This window comes from Chrysochloris asiatica, unplaced genomic scaffold, assembly GCF_000296735.1.
Source record: "Chrysochloris asiatica unplaced genomic scaffold, ChrAsi1.0 scaffold00069, whole genome shotgun sequence".
In the NCBI taxonomy this organism is placed as follows: Eukaryota; Metazoa; Chordata; class Mammalia; order Afrosoricida; family Chrysochloridae; genus Chrysochloris; species Chrysochloris asiatica.
The window spans coordinates 14,573,610-14,578,367 of record NW_006408587.1 but is presented as its reverse complement, the minus strand read 5'-3'; the positions used below and the strand labels follow the sequence as shown (position 1 = coordinate 14,578,367).

The following is a 4,758-nucleotide window of genomic DNA, read 5'->3' as shown; positions in this document are numbered from 1 at the left end:
GCTCAGTCATAAGAGCGGTCGTATAATAGCACAGTATTTAGAGTGCCAAACGATACACATTATGCATTGTGCCATATCCAGAGAGTTCTAAACTGGAACAATCATTTTCAAAAGGAACAAAAATCAATCCAGGAGGATAAAAGGAAAGAGAGGAGACTTAGATTACTTTGTAGAACCTCCAGTCAAGCATGGACAACCATAGAGTGACAGTTTGTCGTCAGAATCAGGAGATTATAGGCTTCAAGAGCCTTTCTCCTGTCATATGTATTAGAATAATTGTGACTCTAATTCAAATCTCTAAGCAGCTTAATGCTGTTCTTACCCAATTTCAATTCAATTTAGAGAGAACATAACAAAACAAAAATGCTGTATCTGTTTAGCGTCAACTTTTCTAAATGAAACTCTTCAAATGACTTCAAGCTTTAAGTGTATGTGGCTGACCGTATAGCTGGGTATTTTTTCCAAAGGCATAGAAAGCTTCCCCCAGTTCAAGGCTCAGATTGCGAAGTGATCAAGGGATTGTTGCTAAGAGGATATAGTAACATCTCTTGAGCGAAATATATTTGGGGACAACTTAACCTAAGATTGTTGTTAAATGTTGTTGAATTGGTTCTGACTCATAGTGACTCATAGGGTTTCCAGGGAGCGGCTCGTGGGTTTGAACTTCTAATCTTTTGGTTAGCGGTCTAGTGTTTCTCCTACAGCACCACACCAACACTAAAACCAGTGTTCTGAATGTAGTAGAATCATCCTGATTGCATTTATTTCCATGCCAGACTCTATGACGCACCAACAGTCATTAGCTGATAGATTTGGTATCTTACTCAGTATAAAGTAGGCATCCTCACTGAAACCACCCTTGCTTAATATAAACTGTTGATAAACAAATGTCTGGTAACACCCCAAGCTCAATGGTCAATTGGGTGACTCTTCTCTGGAGGGAATGTTTTGGCAATGGGTTTTCTTGTATTCAAGACTTTGAAGGAGCATGAAAATAATTAAAGCTTATAAATAATTAAAGTATATAAATTCTTTTGACTTTTTTTAAGGACTTAGTCCATATGCCTCTGTTATGGGTTGAATTGTGCCCCCTTAAAAGATTTATCAAAGGTCCTAATCCCTAGTGGAGTCCTGGTGTGGCGCTGTGGGTTAATGCGCCAGACTGCAAAGCCATTTGAACTGCAAGGTCGGTAGTTCAAGCTCACGAGCTGCTCCTTGGAAACCCTATACAGGGTCACTATGGATCGGAATTTACTTAACAGTACTTAACAACAACAACAATCCCAACAATCCCTAGTACCTGTGAATGTGATCTAGTTTGGAAATTGGATCTTTGAAGATGTTATCAGTTAACAGGAGGTCCTATTGGAATAGGTTGGGTCCTAATCCAATATGTTGTTGTTAAGTTCCTTCAAGTCTGTTCCAACTCATAGCCACCCTATATAGGGTTTCCAAGAAGCAGCTGGAGGGTTTGAACCACGAACCTTGCAGTTAGCAGTCCAATGATTATTGTAGAGCACTCTACCAGGAATCCAGTATAAGTGGTATGTTTATAAAAGAAGATAAAGGACAGAAGATACATAGAGAGCTAAGGCTGCCATATGAAGATGGAGGAGACAAGTGTAAAACAAATTCTTCTTCAGAAGGATTAATATGGCTAATACCTTGAGTGCACACTCCTAACATTTTCAACTAAATGCAAGGCAATAACGTCTATTCTTGAGTTCTCATCGAGACCAGTAACCCCAACTCTAAGTGAGACTCATCGCTCAGACTTATCATGCACGAATGCATCTCATTCCATGTGGGGCAGGCGGGTGTTCTTAAGGACAATGCCTGCTGGGAGCTCTACTATCTGGAACATGGGATTCAGCCTGATGGGCAGATGCCTAGTGACAAGACTGTTGGTGGCAGGGACGATTCCTTCACCAACTTCTTCTGGGAGACAGGTGCTGGAAAACATGTGCTCCAGGAGGTTTTTGTGGATTTGGTAGCCCATTGTAATTGATGAGATCCAAAATGGCCCAGACCGACAGCTCACCCATCCAGAGCATGTCATCACTAAGAAGTAGGATGCCACAAACAACTATGCCCATGGTCACAACACCAATGGCAAGGAGATCATTGACCCAATGCTGGGCTGGATCCACAAGCTGTTTAACCAGTGCACAAGGCTTCAGGGCTTCCTGGATCCCACAGTTTGGGAGGGGGCACCATCTCTGGCTTCATATCACTCCTGATGGAGTGGTTCTCTGTTGACTATGACTAGAAGTCCAAGCTGGATTTCTCCATCTACCCAGTCTCCAGGTAGCCAAGTGTGGTAGAGCCCTACAACTCCATCCTTATCACCCTCACCACCCTGGAGCACTTAAACTGTACTTTCATGGTAGACAATGAGGCCATCTATGACATCTGTTGCTGCAACCTGGTCATCAGATGCCCATCCTACACCAGCCTCAGTCGTTGTATCAGCCAACTGATCTCCTCCATCATGGCCTCCCTGTGCTTTCATGGAACCCTGGTGCCCTACCCTCACATCCACATTCCCCTGGCCACCTCTGTGCCAGTCATCTCTGCAGAAAAGCCCTACCATGAGTAGCTATCATGGTGGAGATCACCAATGCCTGCTTTGAGCCTTCCAACCAGATGGTGAAATGTGACTGTCATCATGGCAAGTACGTGATGTGCTGCCTGCTGTACCATGGAGACTAGTACCCAAGGATGTCAGCACTACCTTTGCTGGCATCAAGACCAAGCATAATATTCAGTTTGTGGACTGGTGCCCAACAGTTTTCAAAGTTGGCATCAACTCCCAACCACTCTCCGTGGTGCCTGGATGTGACCTGGCCAAGGTGCAGCATGCTGTGTGCATGCTAAACAACATGACTGCCATTACTGAAGCCTGGGCCCACCTGTGCCCACTGGGACCACAAGTTTGACCAAGTATGCCAAAGAGCATTTGTGCACTGGCATGTGGGTGAGGGCATGGTAGACACTGAGTTCTCTGAGGCCCCAGAAGATCTGGCTGCCCTAGAGAAGGAATCCAAGGAAGTTGGCACTAATTCCTATGAGGACACGGTTGAGGGGGGAAGAATCCATTCACTATGTTTACTGCAAAATCCTTTCAAAATAAACAGTCTCCTTGCAAATATATGCATATATTCTTGTAAGACACCCAATTTCTTACATTTTCTAACTCCTTTAAAAACACAGAATATTGCTGAGTAAGGCCTTGATTATAGTTTACTATTTCCATTGTTTAAAAGTAGCTACATTTTTAAAGACTGGTTTCTTATTTTTCTTGGTAAATTAGGCATTTACTGAAGTTGAAAATGAGAGGAAAAAAAAGAAACAAAACACAGAGGCAAGAGAAGCCGAATTAGGGGATAAATTCAAGTGCCCCACATTTTAAATAGTGAAGACATTAGTCTAATGTTGTATCGTTCTCTGGTAATTTATTAGATACTTGGAGCCTGCGCCCATAAAGATTTACGTCTTAAAAACACTAAAGACCTGCTCTACTCCATCTAAATAGGGTTGGTATGAGTCAGAATTGACTTGATGACAGTGAAGTTTTGCTATAAAATGGTATAGGCATTTCTCATTCACAAATATCCAACATAGGAGCAATTGGAGATATGGACAGCTGGCCCCTTCTGCTCTGGGAATAGTGAAGGATGTGTACCTCCTGGAAACCCACGGAGCAAGAAGAGGTGTTGAGTTTTGAGTCTCATCACCTGGTAGACAATAGGCAGAAATGACTTAAGTTTTCATCCTCTCCACATCAAATACACAGTATGTGTTCAACAAAGGTTTACTCAGATGATGGTTCAATCCACCTTGTCTAGAGGAATCCAGTGAATGCTACATTGGTACTATATAGGAAATATATGATGTCACCGTAAAAAACATCTGTTAAATAATCACCTTGCAGATTAGCCCACAAAGACTTTTTTTTTTAAGTCACAACACAGAAGAGTTCTCACTTCTCTTCTTAATATAGCTCTATTCATCTAATTTAAAGAATATCAGATGTAATGTCATGGTTTTTTGTCCCCGTTAATAAGAATCAGAAGAGAGGACTCAGACCATTCTCACCCTGTGATGTGACCTCTCCTGCCTGCACAGTTCTATGCGTCTCTGATACGATCCCAGTCACCGTCCCATTCAACTCCTGAATCACTGCCCTATGAACTCCAGACCCTCATCAGTGTCATCAGCAAAGTCGCTTATCTTAACTTTGTTTAAGCAGCCCATTTTTATTCCGAACTTACTCAAACTCTCACTGCCATCTAGTCAATTCTGACTCAAAGCAACATGGGTTTCTGAGGCTGTAAATCATTATGGGAGTACAAAGTTTCAACTTTCCCTCTCAGAGTGACTGGTGGGATTGAACTGTTGCCTTTGCGATTACCCGTCCATGCTTATAGTACAGCCACATGGTGTTTACTTTTATTGTTGTCGTTAGGTTCCATTGAGTTGGCTCCGACCCATAGTGACCCTATGCACAAAAGAATGAAGTTCCATCCGGTTCTGTGCAACCTCACAGTTGTTGTGTTTAAGCCCATGGCCGCTGCCACTTGGCAGTCCATCTCATTGAGGGTCTTCTGCTTACTTACTGACCCCACACTTTATCAGGCATGATGTCCTTCTCCAGGGACTGACCCCTCCTAATAATATGCCCAAACTATGAGACACAAAGTCTCACCACGCTGACTTCTAAGGAGCATTCTGGCTATACTTCTTACAACACAGACT

The 4,758-nt window shown here is 42.8% G+C and overlaps 1 pseudogene; it reads left to right on the top strand.

The window, feature by feature from the left end:
* The first annotated feature begins 1,780 nt into the window (after positions 1–1,780).
* LOC102837598 lies at positions 1,781–4,248 on the top strand (annotated as a pseudogene).
* Positions 4,249–4,758: the final 510 nt, after the last annotated feature.